Below are 26,758 nucleotides of genomic sequence, written 5' to 3' on the forward strand. Positions count from 1 at the left end.
AACAAATGGCAGCATAGTTAAGCATTAGAAACTTGTTGCTGAAGGTGCTAACCTAAACATCAGTGCCAGGATACGACCGAGACTTAATAGACTAATTAATTTGTCTACTGCACCCCTGACCTGGGAATTACATACAATGGGCTATACTTATGGAACTGAGAGTCTGGGCTCTAAAGTAGAGAAAATGCAACTTTTGTGTGCTTTCTGTTTCAACATGCAATTAATAGCTTTTCCCCCCACAAAATAGATTTTAAAAGTGGAAATTTATTCCATCATGTTTTTGGAAGCATGATACTTTAAGATTCTGTGTGCCTTTTTGTTTTTTGTTTTAGTTTTCTTTTTTCATATTTTATAGTAGTATCAAATAAAACTTTCATATTATTTAATCCAAATATGAATATGCAGCTCTCCTTCAGAGGATCCCAGTTATTACAGAATACAACAGTTTCTGTTTTATCTATTTTAATATAATAGTGCAGTGTGTTTTCATGACAATTACAGTAAGTCATAGAAAAAATAGGAACTTGAAACTTGAATGACATTTTGAAACTGTTTGCATTATGAATTCCTAGCTATGGTATTCGTGCTTCTTTCAGCAAGTAAATTAATTTTGTTTCCTCTTGTATTTTTTTCTTCTCCATTTTAAAGACAGTTTATGCTTCAAGGGCAGTTCGCATTTGACTGTCACTGAATTTATGGCACTAGATAGAAACTAAATTGAGTAAATCTCTTCCTGTTAGCCTGTCAATTTGTGGAGTATATATATCTCTGGATCTTGTGAATTCATGGAGGCACCAGATAAACTCCTATTAAGATTTTATTTAAAACAAAGTTTTAATATTTTGGTGGTTTGTGAACTTGGAAGCACTCATAAGACCATCAAATGTGTGTTGTGTGCATGCCAGGCACTGTTCTAGGCACTGTTGATAAAGTGGTGAACACCAAGACGGGCATTTTCCAGCTCTGCTACAGCTTGCATTTTAGTAGTGGAAGTCACACTCAAAGTAAACACACAGAGTAATAAAAAAAAAAAATCAAGACAAGGCTGATGGTCATACAAAAAAAAAAAGAGACATGAAAGAGTAAAAGGATAGAGAGTGTGTGGTATGTGTGTGAGGTGGCGTATTAGCAGAAGTATTTAGGGCATGGCTTTCAGGGAGGCAGTCTTAGAGCTGAGAGCTAAATGATGATATGGTAGCCTTTGGGTAGATGCTGATGTTGTTCGGTTATTGCCAGTCACTTTACCTGAAAGAACATGTAAGATTCATATTCTTCTCAGTATAGGCAGAATGCCTGGGACATCATAGATATACAGAAAATGTTAGCAGGGAGAACAAATAAAATAAATATGGGCGTATGACTTCAGGGGAAAATGCTTTATCTTTCCAAAGTTATGTTGCCTCTAGTAGGGGAGTGACAAGTTTAGGTTTTGTGTGCAGTATTTCGGTGGTAAACTATAATGCACGTGTTACATTTTTTTCCTGTAGTTATTTTTGTATTTTATAGGTTTCAAAGTGGTAAAATAAGTGGGTGTACTAGAAGTGATGTGCCTTGTATAAACCATCAAGTCAGAAAAGAGTGCTTTTATTGGAGCATCTTGCTACAAATAGCAGCAGCATATTTATCTGACCATGATATTCATGCTGTGGAGTTCTAAATCAAGTTGAATTTGCCATGATAGTACACCTTACAGAAATTAAATCATTGATGTTAAAGGAAAAATCATAAAATGATATTTTATGCCAAGTTATACTGGGGCAATTTGCCGTATGTCTATCCAAAGGTGTAAGAGCAGTGAATTTCTTGGGACATAACAGGGACAACTGGAGAAGGGAGGAAGTCAAATGGTTTAGTGAGTGTAGTGGCCAAATAGGATGAGTGATTGTAAACTAGGTACTGCTTTCAAAGAAAGCCTGATGAGCAGGTATGTTTGCAGCTTCTTTACTTTGATAGCTTTTTTTCTTTTCCCGTTTTGGCAGTGGGTGAGGGGAGTAGGCGGCAAGGGAGATAGAATTCAGTTATTTTTGAACATATAGTGTTTCAAAGACATTGGAAGATTACTGGATAGATAAAGAGTTTCCAGTGTAGGCTTTAAAATATTAATCTTGACCTGTTTCTTCTTGTTTATACTTTAAGAACTGCAGTTTTAAAGATAGAAAAAAATATTTAGTTTATTTCCCAACTAAGAATGGATTTGACTTTCAGTAGAGCTTTATGTTAAATGTTGGTGTTGCTCAGTCCTTTCCTTGGCTCTCTTCTCTTCTCACTCCATTTGTTTTCATCTGTACTTAGGCTTTAAATTAGCATGATTCTCTTCTCTGTGTCCCTTAGCACAGATCCTGATCATTTCTCAGACTCTAAAATAGTTTTTTTTAAACATGTTCATTTTCTCTCCCTTCCAAACGCTCTACCATTTCATCAGCAGAATGGATTTCTGATACTATCACTCTTCCTACGGTGACCCCCAGTGCCTCCAGGATTGGAGCAATGTGTTCTGTGGCATATAGGGTCCTCCAGCTTCATTAAGTCCTTGCTGCCATTCTAGCCTTGTTAGTTGTCACTATACTTTCTATACCTGCACTTACAGTCTGTGCATTTTTTTACAGTCCCTCGGTGTACCTGCTTGCTCATTCATTCATCATTTTGTTTGAGCTTGCTGTTCTTTCTTTGTTGAATGCCATTCCTACCTCTTCTCTTGATTGGGAACTTTTTATTGTTCGTGATTCTGTTTAAATGACCCCTATCTTTTTCCGTGATGTTTTCCCTGATAGAGGTAGGCACTTCCTCTCAGTCCTCCCATATTAATGCCTTGAATACATCTCCATTTTGATTCTCAGTATACACCTTAAAATGTTTGTTTACATGGCTTTCTCACAGTGATCTACAAACCCTTTATGGACGGACACTGCCTTCTGTTTTCCTCTTAATCCTTATCCCTCAGCACATTAACTGGTAGAGATTTAATTGACATGTGTTGAATAAATAAACTGACTCCTACTCTATGTGTTTAGCTCCATGCTATTCATAGTGGAAAAAATTATAAGAATATGATTTTGTTCCTTTTTCTATATAAGGTTGAGACTTTATCTGATGGGCAGGATTTAAATACATAAAATAATGAGAGACTACAACATATAGCAGAATATACAAATGGGTTTTTGTTTTTTAAAGTTTATACACACACACATACACACAAACATACACACTGGGTGGGGGAAGGGCAGTTCTTAAGTCTCAGTTATCAGATAGTTATCAAAACTAGCTAAGAGGTAAGATAGGATAGTGAGGGAGTGAGATTGGAAGTGGCACTATGGTCTGAGCCATGGCAAAGTAGTGGCTGTGGGATAAATGAGTCCTCATATGCTTATTTTACCTATTTTATTTTCAGCAAATCCTGAATATTTTGTATAGGTTTAGTTTAAAGGCAAATGTTGATCATTTTAGTTTGTAAAGCACTAACAATCAAATCAAGGAAAATAGTACAGTGAATGAAAGTTGAGGTTTGCATTGTGCCAATTCTGTCTGGGATATATGAGAAAGAAAATTTAAGGAACTCTTGACCATGTTCCTCTGGGGTTCTGAGATCCCTAGCTAGTCATCTCCTCTCCACTCTTCACAGTCCTCTTATGTGTGTTTTATATATGATATCCAGGGTTTTTATCTGTACCAGTGGGAGAAATAAGAAGCACTTGGGAGGCCAAGGCTGGTGGATCCTGAGGTCAGGAGTTCCAGACCAGCCTGGCTAGTGTGGTAAAACCCTGTCTCCACTAAAAATACAAAAATTAGCCAGGGGTGTGGTGTTTGCTTGTAATCCCAGCTACTTGGGAGGCTGAGGCAGGAGAATCACTTGAGCCCGGGAGGTGGAGATTGCAGTGAGCTGAGATTGTGCCACTGCACTTCTGCCTGGGTGACAGAGCAAGACTCTGTCTCCAAAAAAAAAAAAAAAAAAAAAAAAAAAGGTGCTTATATACCATTTTGGTCCAGGATCACTTAGACGTTTAAAAGTTTCTATCTGGTCCTTGGATTTTGTTGTTGGAGCATGTTGAATTGATAGCTTTCCAGAGGTAGAGAAATGGTGGCCTCAAGATGCTTTGGATTGTGAGACCACAGAAAATAATAGCTTACATTTACTATGTACCAAATCCTTTTAAAAGTGCAGTATAATTTCCATGACACTCTATTTCTACAACAGCCCTATATGGAAGAGAAACTGGTGCAAAGAGAGGATTTGGGAGCATTCCTTAAGATCCCAGATATCAGCCTGGGCAACACTGCCCTGTGTCTACAAATTTCTTCTTCTTCTTTTTTTTAATTAACTATGTGTGCCTGTAGTCCTAGCTACATGAAAGGCTGAGGGAGGAGGATCACTTGAGCCCAGGAGTTCAAGGTTGCAGTGAGCTGTGCTGCAGCCACTGTATGCTAACCTGGGCAACAGAATGAGACCCTGTCTCTTTAAAAAATAAACAAATAAAAGAAAAAAATATCCCAGATACCCTGATTCGATGATCTGAGCTCCAAGTCTCTATGTCCCTTCTGCCATTTGACAAATAAAAATTATTTTTAGGGCTCCGATATCCTTCTAAATGGGAATCACCAACTTTCAGCAAAGGGTGAAAAAAACTGATGATAGAATCAGGTGCTTAATTTGATACATTCCTATGGAAATTCTGTATGTGATTAAAAAAAAAAGCCACAACTGCTAATTTAAATTTTTCCCACATTTCTTCTTTGCTCTAGAATTAATTTTAAAGCTTCTGTAGTTAAGCAGTAATCCAACACTGAGTTAAAATCAGGATAATAATTAAAGTTTTCAGTAATCTTCAATATAAGTTTAATAGCTCTTGACAATATGGGGTCTGTGGTAATATTAGTTTGTCATCAAAATTTAAAGACTATAACTTGAAAGTAAGCTTGAGAGTCTGTTGTATTTGCATATTTCCCTAGACTAATGTAGTATACTAGTTTGTGCTTGATTTTGTCAGGTTAGTAAAATTCATAAATTTTGCTACTTTAAGTAAGGTTCAGAGGAAACTGATAACTAACTTTTGATGTGTTGCTGTAGTTTTTTATGTTCTTTTAAATCCTTTATAGAGACAGCCAGCTATTACCAACACAATTTATTAATAGCTAGTAAGAAACCTCATTTGTTCTTTTACATTTTTTAGGGATAGTGATTACATTGTCCAATTTTTATGATCTGATTATGATTCAGATATTATCTAGAAAAAATGTCCTGTTTTTACGGTTTGACACCTTTGTAAAGCCAAAGCCATTTTAGGACATCTTTGCCAAAATTGAAGGAAGTCAAGACTTATTAAATGATCTGGTGAACTCCACCAGTTATTTTAGTTAGTCACTGTGATCAGTGCTTTAACTTGAATTGTTTGTTTTGAATCAGATACTGTTACAGAGTAATCTAATACTACTCCCTCCCTTGCCCCCTTCCTTTGTTTTTGTCTAGGAGTTAGGCCAGCAACACTAATGCATTTGGGATGTATTATTATATTGTAAAAAATAAACATTTATGAATTAACAAAATAAGAATTGTCAGAATACAGTTAGGGTTTGGGACTGTTAATCATTTCTTCCTCTGACTTCTTGTAAATTAAGGCATTTTCAATATGGCTTATGGCAAGCTTGTCCAACCCGAGGCCCACGGGCAGCATGCAGCCAAGGACGGCTTTGAATGTGGCCCAACACAAATTCGTAAACTTTCTTAAAACATTATGAGATATTTTTGCAATTTTTTATTTTTTTTTTAAAACTCAACACAGCTGTCGTTAGTGTTAGTATATATTATGTGTGGCCCAAGACAATGCATCCAGTGTGGCCTAGGTAAGCCAAAAGATTGGATACCCCTGGCTTATGGGATTCTCAGTATGATGCAATCCTTGGGGATTAAAATTTCTATAGCCCTGCTAGAGCTTTAAGCTCTTAAAAAATTTTGTGTCTTTATCACAGTTGTTGAACATTGTGAACAAATAGTGTTTACTGAGTTGTGCAGTACATGTAAGCTGTGTTCATTTGAGGATGTTGGATTGCTAATTAAAACTTCGATTATTATTCAATTCAGTGTTTCTTTGTTGTATCACTGGTTATGCAGAAGGGCCACCTCAACAGCACTGGATTTGTTCTTTTCCTTTATACTGAATTGAATATATTACTAACTTCTATTACTTCTTCCTCTGATGGTCTCCAGAATAGAGCCCTAAGTTCCTGCTGGCTCTCACAATCCTCTTCAGGGCTTTCATCCTTGAATGACTGGATTTTGGCACAGACTTTTAACTGATTTCTTTGCTTCTGGTTTTCTCACCCACTGCAGAAAAGTTATTCTGAATTTTTAGGTGCATGGTACTGGGTACATCATAAGTTTGAAGGATATGCTTCTTGGTGAAAAGTTAGATAATTCATTTGAATGTTGGGAATTTTAATGAGAAAGCCATATTTTATTTTTCCTGTTTGGTGAAACAGCCTGTGAAATTCAGCTAGTTTCTTTCTCCATGTACCTCTACAGTTCAGTTGTAAAACCTGCCTCCTGGTCCCTCCCGTAGGTGGCAAAATAAAATATGAAGGCCAGGCACTGTGCTCACGCCTGTAATCCCAGCACTTTGGGAGGCCGAGGCGGGCAGATCACTTGAGGTCAGGAGTTCGAAACCAGCCTGGCCAACATGGCGAAACCCCATCTCTACTAAAAATACAAAAAATTAGCCAGGCGTGGTGGCGCGCACCTGTAATCCTAGCTACTCTGGAGTCTGAGGCTGGAGAATCGCTTGAACCCAAGAGGCAGAGGTGGCAGTGAGCTGAGATTGTGCCACTGCACTCTAGCCTGGGTGATGAGTGAAAACTACATCTCAAAAAAAAAAAATATGAAAAAGTATTGGTTACTTACTTTGAGTGAATAAATATTTTGCAGTTGAAAACAGTAAAGTTAAAATCAATGTTTTCTTTATAGATTTTTAAAGTTTTTATTTGTAAAATAAAGTTAGACATTTAACAAGAGATTAAAATTATGAAAGGTTAGCAGGTGGTGTGGGCAACTTAAATAAAAAAAGAAAATTAGCAGTTTGCAGGATTTTTTTTCACATACCAGTGGGATTGTTGAATTGGTAATGATTCATTTTTTTCTGGACTTATTTTCAGTGGATTGCTCTGTGTTTTCCAGAAGAATAAAATGGTAATCTAATTTTAGTTTGTTGCTTTTTCATCATAACCTCTCAGTAAACTTAAAATTATTGATGCTGAGAAGTATGCAGTGAAAGTTATGTGAGCACTCCCTTGCTTCTGTAGTTTTCAGTCTCAAACATCATTCATCTGTCTCCAACAGGTGTTCTGCCTGCTGTGCCCGAACATTTCAAATGTTTTAGAATGTTTGCACACTTACCTTGTATTGTGGCTATTTACGGTAAAAGGAATTTTCTGGTTACATAGCTCTTTGGCACAGGCAAAAGACCAGAAGACAGAAGAGTCGAATTTGAGGCTTACCTGCATATTGTAAAGTAGATAGAAGTGGCAAGTCTAAGATTGTTTTGCATGTAACACTTGTACTGATAAGTGGGATTTTCCTTTAATCATACATTTTTGGATGTGTGGGTTGTGGCAAGAAATAATTTAAATGGAGTCAGAATAATTTTATTTTTGCAGGTGCATAAAGAGTCTATGAAAGTTTGAATTCTCAGAAATTTTAGAGCTAGGTGGTCTGTTAAAATGGAGGAAAATACCTCTTATGCTCTACCTACTTAATAAAGAAGTAAACAACATGTAATGTATTTTGTATCTGTAAAATTATTTGGTTAGTGATCATAAATGACAGACTGGAAGCATGTAGAAAATTTTATGACTATATCACATTTTTGTGAAGATAGTAAAACAAGGTTTAGAACTTCTGGAAATTTTATGATTCATGCTACTGAGAAAAAAAACTATCCTTATTATTAATCAACCAAATAAACAAGTCTCAATAGGCAGTAAATTAAATAACACAGTTTCCCATGCTGCTAGGAGGGTTTGCCTTGAGTTATAAATAATCATTTTTAAAATACATCAGTTTCAAATTGTAGTTATATGTAATAGATACTGTGTTTAAATGTCATCTTACAGCTGATATCAAATTTAACTGTTGCTGTCACTTTATGACATATTATTATTGAACTGAATTCTGGCTTCATAGTACAACTCCAAAAACCAGCAGATGTTAAGAAATGTTGCCTTAGAGTTGTAGGCATAGGATAGAATATGTTCATGCAGATAAATATGATTTTCTTCGCAGCACTCTATATGTTTGTATTTTGTGAGCAGAATAAAGCTGATTAGGATCTAGGGAACTATCTAACACTTTCTCTGCTTATACATGATACTGTATTGTAGAGTTGCTGTTCATGGCAGTGTTCTTAGGCACTGCAGTATCCTCAGTCATCCACCTTCCACAATTAAATTTTGACCTTTTCCCTTTAACTAGAAAATTATAACAATTAGACTTCTTCATTCTGAGAATATCCCAGTGTATGCAGAATAGTATGGAGGTGAAAAGAGAGAGCTCTGGAAATCTGTTGGCCTGGATACAAAGTCTCTCTCTTCCACTCACTACTTATGTGACATTTCATATCACATATCTGTTTCTTTGTGTCTTCAGGTCTAAATAAGGATAATAAAACAAACAACTCCTATATAGGTTTGTTTGAAAGTTAAAGTAATTAATGTATGTGCCATGCTTAGGATAGTGCCCTGTACCAAGCAAGTAAGGCTTAGATATTATTTTGATTCTTTGTTCTCCCATACCTGGTAACTACAAGTTGAGAATTATTATTGCAGGAAAGTGGAACTTTTTGTAGCATTGTTTCTCATGCTCTTCATTTTAAAGAAATGGAAATGTAATGCTGTAAATAATTTCCTCAAGATTAAACAGCTAGTTAATGGCAGATTTGAAAGTAGAATGTAGGGCTTTTTAATTGCCCTGAATTTGTTCTGTATTTATCTCAGAACATTCCAATAATTTTAGTAGTTATGATTTACATAGTTGATTTTCAAAGTTTCTCTTTTCTCTAATTTGGAATTTAAGGTAATTAAAATGTTGCATATGTATATGTAGGTTGAGAATCCCTATCTGAAAATCCTAAATCCAAAATGCTCTAAAATCCTAACCTTTTTGAGTGCTAAGATGATAATAAAAAGAAGGAAATTTTACACATAAGTACTTAACACAAACTTTCTTTCATGCACAAAATTATTTAAAGTATTATATAAAAGTACCTTCAGGCGATATGTATAAGGTGTATATGAAACAGAAATGAATTTCATGTTTGGATTTGAGTCCAACCCCAAGATTTCTCATATATATGCAAATTTTTCAAAATCCCAAAAGTTCCAAAACCTGAAACATGTCTGGTCTTGAGCATTTGGGATAAGGGATCCTCAACCTTTAGTAGGACATATTTAATATTTACATATTTTTAAGTCATTAAAAATTATCATTGGAAATTGTTTATATGTTTTATTATTTAAAAAATACAAAAATGAGGAAACTGGACTCCTATATCTGTTTCTGATCCAGGATGAACTGCTTAACACTACATGCCATAGTTAGTGGCAGCAGGCTTCAAATACATAGATGTAAGATCTTTAAATCAGTAATGCATTATTGCTTTGCATTTTCCTGGAGAACGTTATTCAATTCATGCTTACTATGTAGACATACATGTGATAACTAAAGAGAAATTAGATGACCTTGTGCACTCTTCCTTCAAGGGAATTGTATGTAATTTTTGCAAAACTCTGTGGTTCACAATAGGGAGTTAGACAGTTAAATGATGATGTTTGCACTTTTTGGTTAGTTCTAGTGGTAAGTAAAGCTTACTGAAAGCAGAGCTATAGAGAGGACCTAATTACCTGCCTTCAGTGATTTTTTTTTTAAATGAACTTACTGCCTTATTGTAATGCTACCATAATGTTTATGGTGCAACCTGTATACCTACATTGACTGGAGAGATTGAATGGCTCAACTGTCTGGGACACATAATAGATTCCAGCTTTTTTCCGTGACATCATTATAACACACTTCTTTAAGAATATGAACAGCAGCTGTGCACTTTTGTGAGTTTTACATTATGAACCATAACAACCTTTTCAGCTCTATACAAGTGATGGGGCAGCTTGATTCTTAACAAATGAAGCCAAACTCAGCTGTGAAACTGTTAATAGATCTAGTAATTGACATAGGCCCCATATATGGAACATTTCATAACACAACAGGGCGACAGCCATTTAGCACATTGGCTAAAAAGGTTTTCTTTACTTCTTGCTCTGTGTAACTTCATAGAATCAATATAGAATTGCAGTTTATTTCAATAGATGTGGCATATCTAAAGTTATTCTATTTTGAAAGTGTGTCTAGATTTTCCAGGATTTAAGTGTTCCCTCTATCATCCTTTAAGCAGAAAAACCAGAATTATTGGTCCTTGAAGGTAAAAAAATAAAAATGCATATTCTTTCTATAGAGTTAATAATCCAGTCTAATATGATCCAATCTCTTGGTTCAATATCCATGGATTATTTAGGTGTCGGAGAAGAAATGTGTCTACTTCTTTGTTGTTGTTTAGAGAGGGCCTCGCTCTGTTGTCTAGTCTGGAATACAGTGGTGTAATCATAGCTCACTGTAACCTCAAACTTCTGGCTCAGGGGATCTTCCTGCCTTCTTCCTCAGTAGCCGAGACTACAAGTGCATGCCACCATGCTCAGCTTATTTTTTGACTTTTTGTAGAGATGAGGTCTCACTGTGTTGCCCAGACTAGTCTCCAACTCCTAGGCTCAAGCAGTCCTTCTCTCTTGGCCTCCCAAAGTTCTGAGATTACAAGAATGAGTCACCACACCTAGCTGAGTTATATTTATAAATATAACTTTATAAGTTATATTTTTATGTAATAATAAAGCAAAAATCAAGCATTTAGCAGAGAAATTGATGTAACTATTACAGGGCTACCTGCATAGTTTTTTACATGCTATATATTGACCTCCTCACACTCTTTCTTTAATGCTGTGATGTGCAGTGCAAACTGTATGCCTTCCACATGTCTGCTTTCTCTAGTGAATAGCTAAGTAGTAACTTTGAAATAATGTCTTTTCAGAGATATTTAAAATTTTGCAGAGTATTCTAAACAGATCAAAATTCCTGAGATGGGAAAGTTTTTCAGTGAATATCTTTATAATTTCCTATTTAATTATAAACCTAAACTCTTAGAATAACAATAATGTTACAAAGGTTCATGTACTCTCCTTGTCATAAGTGGTGAGTACTGTCATGGAATGTTAGTGAGTATATTTGCATTATCTCTTATGAATCTTTAGCAGTTAACTCTAGTTTTTTTTTTTAGCTCTTTGTTGTCTTTATTTTTGTTGAATGGAGATTAGTTGCTTCTTGTTTGGTAACATTCAAGAATATAAAGTGTTTGTCTTTCTTTCTTAATTTCCCATTAAATAAAGAAAATTATTATGGCTTTACAATAATATCAAATCTTGTTTGTTAAGGAATAGTAGTAGCTCTAAGCTTCTATCAGTTTCATCAGTGTTTTCATATATCGCTTAACTTGAAGTGAGGATTTTATGAGTGAGACAACTAATACATAGAATAAAAAACTGCTCTGGGGAAGGCCTTATAATACTGCTTCTTACAGAAGGCACTGGATCAAATTTGAAATAAGCTACACATAATTGATTTTTCTGTGGCAAGAACTGAATCTGTTGCTAAGAATAGCCTAAAATTATAATTCCACTTTCTTGATTTTTGGCTTTAATCACTAAATTAGTTAATTCAGTCAAGCAAAAAATAAGCCAACATTAGGTAAATATTCTGTTCCTTTTCCAATGCTGTATTTAGAGGTAAAACTTGGAGTTTATCCCATGATATTTGATTCAGTCAGGCATGGTGGCTCACACCTGAAATTCCAACACTTTGGGAGGCTGATGTGGGTGGATCACCTGAGCTCAGGAGTTTGAGACCAGCTGGGGCAACATGGCAAAACCTTGTCTCTACCAAAAATACAAAAAATTAGCCAGGTGTGGTGGTGAGTGCCTGTGGCCCCAGCTACCTGGGAGACTGAAGTAGGGGAATCTCCTGAACCTGGGAGACAGGTTGCAGTGAGCTGAGATTACTCTACTGCGCTCCAGCCTGGGTGACGTAGTGAGACCCTGTCTCAAAACATACAAACAAAAAACCCCAAAACAAACAAAAAACAAAAGGGCAAATTCAGGGGAATGACCTAATTTTAGTAGAAAAGATGTGAGGTCATGGTCTGTGTGTTTTTGTGATTCACTTTAGATTGTTTATTGCCACTCAAAAATGAGAGAATTGATGGTATGAATACAAACTCCAGAAGGAAATTCCAAGCACAATCATTTGTGAACTCCTTCAACAAGTGATATTTTTAGTCAAGAAAATTTTAGATACAACTATTAGATTGGCTTACTACCCTTTATATGGGTTTATCTTGTGGGGAAGGTGGTTTTAAGAAACTGGATAAAATGACAAATTGGATAGTGCAAGTTTGCTTAAGAATATTGGCAAGGAATAGCCCATCTTTTATTATTTTTATTTTTATTTTTGAGACAGAGTTTCGCTCTTGTTACCCAGGCTGGAGTGCAATGGCGCGATCTCGGCTCACCGCAACCTCTGCCTCCTGGGTTCAGGCAATTCTCCTGACTCAGCCTCCTGAGTAGCTGGAATTACAGGCACGCGCCACCATGCCCAGCTAATTTTTTGTATTTTTAGTAGAGACAGGGTTTCACCATGTTGACCAGGATGGTCTCCATCTCTTGACCTCGTGATCCACCCGCCTCGGCCTCCCAAGGAATAGCCCATCTTATAAAAAACATAGAATTCTTTCCAGATGCCCATTCCTTTGAGCTAACTGGTGACTGTTGTTCATATATGTTAATTTATGTTTCATAATGTTGATGGTCTTTACATTTTGTTTTGTTTTTGCAGTGGCTGGTACCAGTTCTTCCTTTCCATAGTATGTGATTCCTTAGGGAGCTTTTAAAGGCAGGCCTGGTGGTAATGAAGTCCCTCAGCATTTGCTTGTCTGTAAAGGATTTTATTTCTCCTTAACTTATGAAGCTTAGTTTGGCTGGATATGAAATTCTGGGTTAAAAATTCTTTTCTTTAAGAATGTTGAATATTGGCCTCACTCTCTTTTGGCTTGTAGGCTTTCTCCAGAGAGATCCACTGTTTCCCTAATGGTACCTGACCTTTCTCTCTGGCTGCCCTTAACACGTTTTCCTTCATTTCAACCTTGGTGAATCTGATGATTCTGTGTCTTGGGGATGCTCTTCTCAAGGAGTATCTTTGTGGTGGTCTCTGTATTTCCTGAAGTTGAATGTTGGCCTGTCTTTCTAGGTTGGAAAAGTTCTTCTGGATAATATCCTGAAGTGTGTTTTTGAACTTGGTTCCATTCTCCCCATCACTTACAGGTACACCAATGAAATGTAGGTTTGGACTTTTCCCATAGTCTTATATTTCTTGGAGGTTGGAGGCTTTGTTCATTCCTTTTCATCATTTTTCTCTAATCCTGTATTCACACTTTATTTCATTAAGTTAGTTGATCTTAAATCTCTGATACCCTTTGTTCTGCTTGTTCAATTTGGCTATTGATACTTGTTTATGCTTCACAAAGTTCTTGTGCTGTGTTTTTCAGCTCCATCAGGTCATTTTTGTTTTTCTCTGAACTGGTTATTCTAGTTAGCAATTCCTCTAACCTTCAAGGTTCTTAGCTTCCTTGCTTTGGGATATAGCATGCTCTTTTAGCTCAGAGAAGTTTGTTATTTCCTACCTTCTGAAGCCTGCTTCTGTCAATTCATCAAACTCATTCTCCGTCCAGTTCTTTTCCCTTGCTGGCAAGGAGCTGTGATACTTTGGATGAGAAGAGGCATTCTGGTTTTTGGCATTTTCAGCCTTTTTCCGTTGATTTTTCATGATCTTCATGGATTTATCTACCTTTGGTCTTTGCCGTTCATGACCTTCGGATGGAGTTTTTGCTTGATTGTCCTTTTTTTTTTGATATTGATGCTATCGCTTTCTGTTTGTTAGTTTTCCTTCTAACAGTCAGGCTCCTCTTCTGCATGTCTGCTGAAGTTTGCTGGGAATCCACTCCAGACCCTGTTTGCCTGGTTATCACCAGCAGAGGCTGCAGAACAGCAAAGATTGCTGCCTCCTCCTTCCTCTGGAAGCTTTGTCCCAGAGGGGCACCCACCAGATGCCAGCTGGAGCTCTCCTATTTGAGGTGTCTGTCTACCCCTGCTGGGAGATATCTCCCTATCAGGAGGCTTAGGGGTCAGGGACCCACTTGAGGAGGCAGTCTGTCCCTTAGCAGAGCTTGAGCACTGTGCTGGGAGATCCACTGCTCTCTTCATAGCTGGCGGGCAGGGACGTTTAAGTGTGCTGAAGCTGCACCCACAGATGCCCCTTCCCCTAGGTGCTCTGTCCCAGGGAGATGGGAGTTTTATCTGTCAGTCCCTGACTGGGGCTGCTGCCTTTCTTTCAGAGATGCCCTGCCCAGCAAGGAGGAATCTGGGGAGGCATCTGGCTGCAGCGGCTTTGCCGACCTGTGTTGGGCTCTGCCCAGTGTGAACTTTCTGTTGGCTTTGTTACACTGTGAGGGGACAATCTACTACTTAAGCCTCAGTAATGGCAGATGCCCCTCTCCCCACCAGGTCGACTTCAGACTGCTGTGCTGGCTGCGAGAACTTCAAGCCAGTAGATCTTAGCTTTTTGGGCTCTGTTGGGGTGGGATTTGCTGAAAAAGACCACTTGGCTCTTTGGCTTCAGCTCCCTTTCCAGGGGAGTGAATGGTTCTGTCTCACTAGCTTTCCACGTACCACTGGGGTACAAAAAAAAAAAGTTCTGCAGCTAGCTTGGTGTCTGCCCAAATGGCTGCCCAACTTTGTGCTTGAAACCCAGGGCCCTTGTGGTATAGGCAGCCAAAGCAATCTCCTGGTCTGTCCGTTGTGAAGACTGTGGGAAAAGTGTATTTTCTGTGCTGGAATGCACAGTCTCTCACAGCACTGTCCCTCACAGCTTTGCTTGGCTAGGGGAGGGAGTTCTCTGACCCCTTGTGCTTCCCGGGTGAGGCTTGCCTGGGAATTCAAGTCATTCATTCTTTTAAGTCATTTAGTAATGTGAATTGTGTGTTTACCAGGTGCTAGACACAAATATGTTACTACTTCCTCAGAGAAATACTTTAATCTTTAGCGCTGTTGCCTACATGTGGAAAAGTTGGAATAGGTTATTTTGAATCAGGCACAGAAGGATAACTACCTTAGAACCTTCTCTTGGGCAGGAAAGAAGTATGTGTTAATTATCACTACTTTTCATTTATGTATTCCTCTTTAATTGTTAACATTTAAAGGCAACTTTAATATTCTTTTAAAGTCACAATTATGTTAACTTTTGAAAAGAAAACATTTGGTTTCATTATGAAGTACAGAAGAATGTGCCACAGATGGTTTAGTATCACTTTTGCAGTTTTCTTGTCTGTCTCCAATTCTTGCTGTGTATTTTTGGAAGAGGCTTCATTTCTTTTCCAGAGGTTTTATTGTGAGGAACAAACATGTCTCATTTGCCCTTTGATTTTAGTATTTGCCATTACATTCCATTCTTCATTCCTATTAAAATTTTAGTTAGGATTCCCTTTGTGGAACATATTTTTACAATAAGGTAGATGCATCTGAAGCTAGTTCAGCATTTACTAGCAAGGGATAGAAAAAGAGTACCTGCCATAGGCTCTCAGTTCACTTTTTTTTTTTTTTTTTTTTTTGAGATGGAGTTTCGCTCTTGTTACCCAGGCTGGAGTGCAATGGCACGATCTCGGCTCACCGCAACCTCCACCTCCTGGGTTCAGGCAATTCTCCTGCCTCAGCCTCCTGAGTAGCTGGGATTACAGGCATGTGCCACGATGCCCAGCTAATTTTTTGTATTTTTAGTAGAGACGGGGTTTCACCACGTTGACCAGGATGGTCTTGATCTCTTGACCTCGTGATCCACCCGCCTCGGCCTCCCAAAGTGCTGGGATTACAGGCGTGAGCCACTGCGCTCGGCCACTTTTGTTTTTTTTTGAGACAGTGTCTCACTCTGTCACCCAGGCTGGAATGCAGTGGTCATGATCTTGGCTCACTGCAACCTCTGCCTCGCAGGTTCAAGCAGTTCTCTTGCCTCAGCCTCTCGAGTTGCTGGGTTAGGTTTATGCCACCATGCCTGGCTAATTTTTTTTGTTGTATTTTAGTAGACAGGGTTTCACTATGTTGCCCAGGCTGGTCTCAAACTCCTGAGCTCAGGTAATCTGCCTGCCTTGGCCTCCCAAAGTGTTAGGATTATAGGCGTGAGCCACTGCACCTGGCATCACTTCTTTTTATAAGGGCTGGATATCATGAGGGTAGACTTGCTCACTTAGATTTATGTAACTGTTACTAGATCGTTACTAGATTACTAAGACGTAGAGGTTAAGAGACAGGGTGGTTTAGTTCAGGGTTCCCCAACCCCTGGGCCATGGACTGGTAACAGTCCCTGGCCTGTTAGCAACTGGGCTGCACAGCAGAACGTGAGCATTACTGCCTGAGCTCCACCTCCTATTAGATGAGCGGCAACATTTGATTCTCATAGGAGGCTGCACCCTATTGTGAACTGCGCAAGTGAGGGATGGCTCCTTATGAGAATCTTATGCCTGATGATCTGATGTGGAACAGTTTCATCCCCAAACCACCCTCCATTCTTTCCCCCGACCCCCTACCCCTTCCCTTGTGGAAAAATTGTCTTCTACGAACTGGTCACTGGTGCCAAAAAGGTTGGGAATCCCTGGTTTGGTTGAAAGAAAAGCAGTTCAGATTTGGACAAATAATCATGTCTCCAGGAGGCTTATAAACTGCTGTACATTCACCTAGTTCCTTACCTAAATTTCTTAAGTAAGTCTGAATTTTCTCATTTATAAAATGGATGGATTAGTTCTTATCTGATGGAGTCACTGAGGATAAAATGACCTCAGAAATAAGTATCTTATGTAATAGTGAGCCTTAACAAATGTTATTTTCCTCAAAATAATGTTTCTAACCTCTGTATAAGAGCACGAATGAGCATGTCGTATATCATGAAACCAAAAAAGTTTCTGTAGAGTGTTATATATTCTTGTTTGATTATTCTTTTTTTGTCTGTTTGTTTGAGACAGAGTCTTGCTCTGTTGCCCAGGCTAGAGTGCAGTGGTGCTATCTCGGCTCCCCACAACCTTTATCTCCTGGGTCCAAGTAATTCTCCTGACTCAGCCTCCCAAGTAACTGGTACTACAGGTATGTGCCACCATGCCCGGCTTATTTTTTTGGTAGAGACGGGATTTCACTATGTTGGCCAGACTGTTCTCAAACTCCTGACCTCGTGATCCACCCACTTCAGCCTCCCAAAGTGCTGAGATTATAGTTGTTAGCTGCTGCTCTTGGCCTTTGATTATTCTTTGTTAGTCATTTGAGGAGAATTTAGTCCCATCCAAATATAAGTGTAATAAATACAATAGATTACAGTTTACTCTGTAATTCATTTTTCTTACATTTTTTCTGAATATTCAAAAAATTTATTGTATTTTAAATGCAAAATGCAAATGCAAAAATGAAACCACATTGTTTAAAATAAACTCTAAATGAGCTTGTGAACCATACTGTATTTTCATCCCACCCTTTATTCAGTTTTCCTTACTTTCCCATTATTACAGGTTTCACATTTTGGATTTGTAAGGATTTTTCTATTTCTAGAATACTTTTGCATCCATAACCCTATCCTCTCCTGCAACCTCTCTGATACTGAGCTTTCAGTTACTCTCTTTGATACTATTTAATTTTTTTTTCCTCAACAAGAGGGAGCTGCTCTTGTTAACAGTTTGTCCTTATATTATTTACAGGTTCAGGTCTTTAGAAGTGTTTATATGCTGCACTTTTCAGGAACATTCAGTGGCTTTTTCTCTCACCTGGAGCATGTTGGTCAGATGGGAGATGAAATGCGTGTCTTCATCCTATTCTCTCTCTGATCAAACCAGAGACTGGTTTACTCCTTGGAGCCCAGAAAATTCTTGCTCATTACTATACCTTAGCTTTCCTGATTCTTTGCTCTCTAACACGTTCTCAGCATTTATTTTCTGCTCATATATTTCACGGCTGAGTGAAAAGAGTGAGGCTGACTGCATTTCAGATCTTGACTATACAAACTCTGCAGCTTTGGCTAAATTATTAAACTTTCTACCTATGCAATGCAGATCATTAAGACTGCCACATATGGCTGCTCAGATTGTGCGCTGAACATGCCAAGGACTCTGTTTACATAGATTACAGTATGTGAAATGCACAACCACCTTTGCAGAATTGTGATGAGAATTACATGAGCCCATGAAGAGAGTAGTTAAACATAATGATGAAGAGTGGGACCAGAGAGCCTGTGTCCTGGTTTTGTAACTCAGTCTTTCCATTTATGAACCGTATGATTTTGGGCAAATAAGCTGTATGATCATATCTAACTATTCTGTGCCTTTTTTCTCTCTTTCTTTTCTTCATTTCTTTTCTTTTTCATAATGGAGACCACGGTGTCTAGCTCAAAAGGGATATTCTGAAGATAAAAGTCTTAATATTTATAAAGCACTTAGAATAGTTTCTGATACATACTGATCACCCAGTATATATTAGCTGTTTTTCTTACTGTGTGAAAATTATTTAACATGGTGCTAAATGCTCTTTTACTGGTAGTTCTTCCTATTATTATTATATAAGACTTACCCTTCACATTCACAGTCTTTCTCCTTTAGGCCTTTGCTAACCCCCTTATTCTTTAATTATCTTTCCATCTTTAGACATCCATACAGCAAGGATTGTAGTGGGTGTATGATTTAGCCTAGAACTTACGTTGCTTTATAGTATGCGTGTTTCTATCTCTGTAGTTAAAGTCTAGGGCACCTGAAGAGTAGGAACATGATGAGTACCTTTATGGTTTAGTATCCTCTATCTTGCCTGTAACTAGTATTAGTTGAAGATGATTCAGTCTCTGTTAGCTGCTCTGCAAAGAGTTGCTTCCTTCAGGGCTTGAGGCTTGAGAACTGGAAAAGACAGCAGAAACTGTTTCATGATCTCCTCTTTTAAGGATTTCATATCCATATGATTACTTAAGCTTAACATACACAGCAGTGCAAAATGAAAATTGATGAAAATCTAGGATGTATAGTCAGTAGCTCGAAGCAGTAGGAGTTTAGAAGAGTCTTGTGTCTAAGAGCTGAGTTACAGAGAAGAGTCTTCCTGTGGGATATGCCTTAAATAGATTTGTATGTGTCTAGATAGAGGTGGATTGGACCTTCAGTCAGTGCTAATAATGTTAATACTACTAGCCAATACTGATACTAATCTTAAGAGCAAATACTAACAGGTGCATGATATGCTAGGCATTGTTCCTCATGCTTTACATGTATTAACATATTTAATTCTTACAGTAAGTCTCTGAGGCAGCAAATACTCTTTCCCCATTTTACAAATGAGGAATCGGATATTGCCAATAGATTTTATTTGGTTGTGTTTGTGATTACAAGTGTTACTTTATTTCTTAAATTCACAATAAAATGAAAGCCTTTACAAATTCTCTTTCTCTAGCATTTGAAAATTATATTCCATCATAGTTTTAAAACCAATCATGCCTTGTAATTTTTTTCTTCATATTTAAAGACTTTTTTTTTTTAAGAAAAGAGAGTTTTAGATTCACCTGTTTGTTCTTTTTTTTTAATTTTTTTTTTTTTTTGTAGAGATGAGGTCCTGCTGTGTTATCAAAGCCTGTCTCAAATTCCAGGCTTCAAGTGATCCTCCCACCTTGGTCTCCCAAAGCACATGTTTCTTTTTAAATAAAAATTGTTTTTATGATAACCCCCTCTCTATAAAGACATAATAGAATTACCAACAATAACACAAAAGGATAAGTTTTTCTGTTTTGGAATGTGGGGTAGCTTATTTTAACCTTCTTTTGCAGTTGAGGTCAGCACACCAGATTTTAATGTTTTTTTGTTTGTATGATAAAAAACAACTGGTAAAGCTCATCTCCAGAAAGAAAAAGAACAGAGTACTGACTGTGAAACATTTATGGTGGCAGAGTTCTGCATTTAATTTCTAGCTACTTGGGTGACAATAACTGACCAGAATTTACTTTTTAACAACTTTAACAGACCTAGTATGCTCCTGTCATACTTTATAATATATTATGGATCATTGGCAAAGCCCATCAATAGTATTTTTGGCAATCCTTTGATGGAAGTATAGTTTGATTTTTATTGTGTTGTTTAAAGAAAAACAAATTATTGTTGTTTTTTTTTTTAACTCTTCAAAAAGGCTCTCTCAGTTTCAATGTAATTGTAACTGTATCTTTTTCTAATGAGCTTTAGGTTGTATTACTTGTGACATCAAAGAAAATTGTAGATTTTCAAGTAGAAATATAAATTATTTAAGAGGTAGCTAAAGATGAACACAGGCATCATTGTGGTAAAAATTGATAAAGCAGTCTTTTAAATTGTAGATTACTATGTTGATACACACAGCATCGAGTGATTGTTACTGGTTTATTCATTTGACAAAATAACAGATAATCAATAGGGCAAGTGTTGTGAGTTCTCTAATTGGGGCCGTATTTCGCAGGCTATTTACCTATCTTTCTTTCTTCTCATTCACAGATCTTGCTGGGGATTAGTGTTAACAGTCCTGTGTTTGAGCATGCCTGTGAAACTCGATGCCTCACCTAGGAGGCCTGCCTTCCATGGCGGTATATGAGGTGTGACTATAAAGTGTGAGACTGGTTTCCACTTTATGGACACACTGTGTACAGAGAGTCTGCCTCCTGTTTGGTGGTTTTTTTCCTTTTGCAACATGTGTGTGGGAGAATGTATGTAAGAATTTTTTGTGGCTTTTTCTTTTTGTCTTTTTTTTTTCTTATAAGGCTTTAGGATGTTTAAAATGAGCTCTATTACTTGTAGTGCTGTTTGCAATTTCATGTGCTCTTTTTTCCTTTTCTTTCTTTTTTTCCCTCTTCTTTGCCTATTGTTTGCACTGCAACTTTAGGTGAGAAATATTTTTCTTTGACTGGCCCACCTTTCTGCTGTTCCTTTTGCTCATCACAGGAATGCATCATAGATGATCTTGTGATCATTCATTTTTATGTAAGTCTAAGAGACAACATGTAAATTCAGTTGGTGAAATAAAGTATTTCATCAATTCCGAGATGTAAGATATATTTCGATTTGCCTATGGTGCTGATAAATGTTACTTACTCTAAGATGTATCTTTTAAAAATATGTTAAAAATGGGGCCGGGTGCTGTGGCTCACGCCTGTAATCCCAGCACTTTGGGAGGCCGAGGCGGGTGGATCATGAGGTCAAGAGATCGAGACCATCCTGATCAACATGGTGAAACCCCGTCTCTACTAAAAATACAAAAAATTAGCTGGGCATGGCGGCGCGTGCCTGTAATCCCAGCTACTCAGGAGGCTGAGGCAGGAGAATTGCCTGAACCCAGGAGGCGGAGGTTGCGGTGAGCCGAGATCGCGCCATTGCATTCCAGCCTGGGTAACAAGAGTGAAACTCCGTCTTAAAAAAAAAAAGTGTTAAAAACGTAAAGAATACAGGTTTTTGCATCAGTGAAATATGGTAACATTTTTATTATGTTGGCTAGGGTTATCACTCATGTTTTATATGAAATAAGCGTAATATAGATGGAATCAAGATGAACATACGTGTGTTGATACCCATTCTTTAAGCATTTATAGAACAACTTTTCTAAGTAGGCCATTATTAACTTTGGAAAGTGACTATTATATATATTCTTAAAAATGTATGGACTAAAAGGTAAAAAAAAGTTTTCTAGGCCTGGTGTGATGGCTCATGCCTGTAATTCCAGCACTTTGGGAGGCTGAGGTGGGCGGATCACGAGGTCAGAAGTTCAAGACCAGACTGGCCAACATGGAGAAACCCTGTCTCTACTAAGAAATACAAAAATTAGCTGGGCATGGTGACTCTTGCCTGTAATCCCAGCTACTTGGGAGGCTGAGGTAGGAAGATTGCTTGAACCAGGACCTGGGAGGCAGAGGTTGCAGTGAGCCGAGACTGCGCCACTGCACTCCAGCCTGGGCTACAGAGCGAGACTCCATCTCAAAAAAAAAAAAAAAAAAGGTTTCTAATTCTCAATCCATTAATTCATCATTTATCAGCATTCTACTGAGAAAGCAGAATAAGCAATAATAGTGTTTTATTTGGATCATTTACATATGATCAGTACAACATGGTAGTTAATATCATGACCTTGAAAGTAAAGCAGATTCAGGCTCTAACATGTATCTGTGAGACCTTGAGCAGATTATTTCATTTCTTTCAGTTTCCTTGGATAATAAGCACACCTTCCATACAGAGCTGTGTTGACGAGTAAAGTATCACATAAGTAAGACATTTTATACGCTGTCTGGGCATATGACAGCTATATTACCTTGCTAGGGCTACCCTAACAAAATACCACAGACTGGGTGGCTGAATCAACAGAAATTAACTTTCTCACAGTTCTGGAGGCTGGAGGTCCAAGATCAAGATGTCCATTTGGTTGGGTTCTTGCGGGACCTCTCTCCTTGTCTTTCCTTTGACTACCCTTTGCTACCTCTTCTCATCGTTGTCCCCCTGTGAGTGTCATCTCTCTGGTTCTCTTTCGGTCTCCTTATCTCTTCTGATAAGAACACCAGTTGTGTTGTATCAGGGATCACCCTAATAGCCTTGTTTTAGCTGTAAGGGTGATCCCTGTTTAGAGACCTTGTCTACAGATGCTGTCATATTCCGAGGCTTCACCATATGAATTTTGGGGAACACGATGCAACTATAGCAGTAGGTCTACAGTGTTAGTCGTTATTCAGAAACGTGTATTGCTTATGATAAGGATGCTCTGATGGTTTCCAGTGACATAGTTAGTAATGCAGTAACCTGTATCTCTGTACTCCGAAATAAGAGGACTCAGCTTAGGCTGGAGTGGTCAGCGGTTCATATGAGAACATTAGAGTTTTAACTAGGGAATGAGGTTGGTAGTGCAAGTTTAAGCAAAATGATTGCAGGTCAGGAGTTACGAACAGTCATTAAAATCTTGATTTTGGAATGAGCATGGTATAGTTGGAAACATGAGGAAGCTGATTTGGCTGGAAAAGAGCCTGAAGTGTGGAAGTCTTAAGAAGGGTAAGTGTCAGCAGGATAAGGGAGATCAAATTATAGGGTTGTTTAAAAGCCACGAAAAGGTTTTAATTCTATGTTCCTAGTGATGGGGAGTCCATATTAAAGATTACAGAACTGGAGTGGGACATAAAACGCATTTTAGGAGGGTCATACGCATTTTTAGTCTACAAATTTCTGTATATTTTTAGTATAAAAAGTAAGCATTCATTCACATATTACTTGTGGAATGAAATAAACCCCTTTTCCAAAGCATTTTAAATGGTTCTGTTAGTAATCTGTGATAATATTAAGGTAGTTGAAGTATAACAGTCTTATGAGACATGTAGAACACCTTGAAACAGTTTGTTCAAATTACTCCCACCTCACCCTCCCTTTGCCTTCTGCATGATTACATTGTAAGGTAAGCTCCCTTCTTGGACCCGGTCAGGACGGACTCATTGGTAATCCATGAGTCAGTAAGCATTTTACAGAGACTCCTCAAAGTTGAATATTGCTTTGGTTTATTAGAATATTTCTTCTCACATTTCTTTTACATATTTTTACCATTATTTTTGTCTGAACCACATTGGCTATCTTTATAAGGACAGCATTTTTTCTTGAAACGTAATATAAAATTTCATTACAAAATATGTAGTTGGGTTCCATTTCATAAAGTTAATTTACTTCACAGAGCTTCGGAAATGCTTTGGCCAGTGAAGTTTTTGATCTTTGATTAAAATGTCAGGTAATAAAAATATTATGTGAGTTGAGATATATCTAAAATAAGATCTAGGGTAGAGAGTATGATTTTAGTTGCAATTTGGAAAGTTTTGTGCATTATTTATTATTTTTGAAATCTCCTTAAAAGTAAAAATTAAAAGGTCAGAGGGAGAGGCCATTTAAAAATTAGCGTTCAAAGATTTAAATGTTAATTGAATTATCTGCATGTTTTCAGTGTCAAAGTAAAAGCATAAAATCTTTTGAATTATTATTTAAATTGAGAGTTAATGTCAACACATATTGAATTACCTCATGGTCCTAAAGACCAACTCTTTTAGCTAATTAGAACTATTCAGGATGCTCAATTTTTGTTTCTTTTTGCCAGTATGAAAGGCCAAAAATGTAAATCTTTGTTTTAAGATGGCAGCTTTAGTCATAAGTTATCTTTTAAGGAAAGTCAAATTATTTCAGTAAAAGGAAATGTTCTATTCTGTATAACCAGCATTCTGTGAAACATCTCCTTGGTACAGATGTAATCTTAAGATTCTTGTTTACCATAAGCATAATTTCCCAGCATAAATCTCCTGTATACTAGATCTTTTAAGAGACATTTATCTTCAGACATTCTTGTTTTTTTCTATTCTTTATATCAATGAGCCATTTTTGGGGACCACCCAGAGACAGTACCATCGGTTTCTTATATAGTCATAAGTCGTGTGTTTTTGGGATAGGTGATAGGAATGTTAGAGCATAACAGAAGAGAAAAGTATTTGGCATTCTGAGGTAAATTAGGTCTAAGGGTCTGCTTTAATTTTAAAAACAAAAGCTCTACTCTTTCTAGCCAGAAAACCAAATATCTTGGAGTTAAACATGGAAAATGTTTATAGTGTTGTATAGTTTTATTACTACAGACAGAAGGAAAACAGTTTATTTAGCTTTCAGCCAATAAGAAATTTTATACAGGCTAACAATCAAGAAGTGTATGAAAAATGTTTTTTTTTTTTGGTTTAGAGAGAGTGAATGATAAAAGATCAAGATATTGAGCCACTTACTTTGAAACAAGTATGATCCTTTTTGGCCTTTATATGACAGTAGACAACTAGCCAAGCAAAAATGTTTTGCGAATTACAGACTTGTCCTTAAAATGAAGGGGCATGCCCTTTTGTACCCTTCTTCATTCCTACTTGCTGGAATGCCCATTTCATGGCTGAACTCAAGTTCATACCTTGAACCAAGTGCTAGAAATCACATGTTAAGGATGGTGAAACAATAGTATAGAAGGAGCTTGAGTCTTTCAGAATTGTGGAGTTGCCATAATAGACCTGTCAGTTAGTTATCTGTGGATTTTGTTTAGAATAAGAGCAAGCTAAACTTTTGTTTAGCACTGCCGTTTTATGTTTTCAGTCACTCATGGTAGAACATACCAGTGACTGATACAACTGCCCCTACCAGTTGTATCTCGTTCAGGAGTCAGTAAATGATGGTCTACAGGCCAAATCTAGCGCACTGCCTGTTATATATACATGAAGTTTTATTGGAATTTTGCCACCTTCGTTTGTTTACGTGTTGTCTAGGGCAATGGCCACTTTTCTGCTACAGTGATGAGTTGAGTAGCTTTGTCAGAGACCACATTACCTGTAAAACCAAAAACATTTATGACCTAATTCTTTACAGAAAATGATTGCTGATCTCTGAGATAGTTTATTCACTGGCTTCATTTGTCTTTCTTTGAAAATGCCCCTTCTGTTATTCATTTTTTTCTGTATTCATGCTGATCACTTATCAGGGTACATATTTTTGCCTCATATCTAAACTACTTTCACTGTTTTATTAAAAGCTTCCTTATCCTGTAATCCCAGCACTTTGGGAGGCTGAGGTGGGCAGATCACGAGGTCAAGAGATCGAGACCATCCTGGCTAACATAGTGAAACCCCGTCTCTCCTAAAAGTACAAAAATTAGCCGGGCGAGGTGGCATGCACCTGTGGTCCCAGCTACTCAGGAGGCTGAGGCAGAAGAATTGCTTGAACCCAGGAGGCGGAGGTTGCAGTGAGCCAAGATTGGGCCACTGCACTCCAGCCTGGCGACAGAGCAATACTCCGTTTCAAAAAAAAAAAAATACTTCCTTAAATCATTTGAAATTCAGTTATTTATCTGTCAATTATACTGTAATATGGCTAGCTTTCTGAAAGAGTTTATGTTATGTTACTCCTGTAATCAAAAACTTTCAATGACTCTGTTTCCTGGAGCATCAGGTCATAACATTTTTGCTTGCCATTTATGGTTCTTTGTGTTCTTTCCATACTCAAGCATGCTAACATTATTTCCTTTTCATTTATAAATTAGTCTAACATACTTTAAAACTTTTTATTTTTAATTTTTATGAATGCATAGTAGTTGTAAGTATTTGTAGGGGCACATGAGATATTTTGATACAAGCATATGATGTGTAATGACCAAATTAGGGTAATTGGGATATCTATCACCTTAAACATTTATCATTTCTTTGTGTTAGCAGCAGTTCAGTTCTACTTATGTAGTTATTTTGAAATATATAATAAATTATTGTTAACTGTAGTTATCTTATTGTGCTATGGTAACAAGATCTTATTCTTTCTTTTTTTTTTTTTGAGATGGAGTCTTGCTCTGTCACCCACGCTGGAGTGCAGTGGTGCAATCTTGGCTCACTGAATCCTCTGCCTCCCAGGTTCATGCGATTCTCCTGTCTCAGCCTCCTGAGTAGCTGGGAGTACAGGCATCCAGCACCATGCCAGCAAGTTTTTGCTAGAGACAGGGTTTTGCCATGTTGCCAGGCTGGTCTCAA

General features: G+C 37.5%; 1 protein-coding gene across 3 annotated transcripts in view; it reads left to right on the forward strand.

The window, feature by feature from the left end:
• BMPR1B (bone morphogenetic protein receptor type 1B) overlaps positions 1-26,758 on the forward strand; it is a 395,211-nt gene that overhangs the window by 175,285 nt on the left and 193,168 nt on the right. The window lies entirely within an intron of this gene.

Source organism: Aotus nancymaae, unplaced genomic scaffold (assembly GCF_030222135.1).
Source record: "Aotus nancymaae isolate 86718 unplaced genomic scaffold, 86718_ANA_hifiasm-v0.15.2.pri h1tg000006l, whole genome shotgun sequence".
In the NCBI taxonomy this organism is placed as follows: domain Eukaryota; kingdom Metazoa; phylum Chordata; class Mammalia; order Primates; family Aotidae; genus Aotus; species Aotus nancymaae.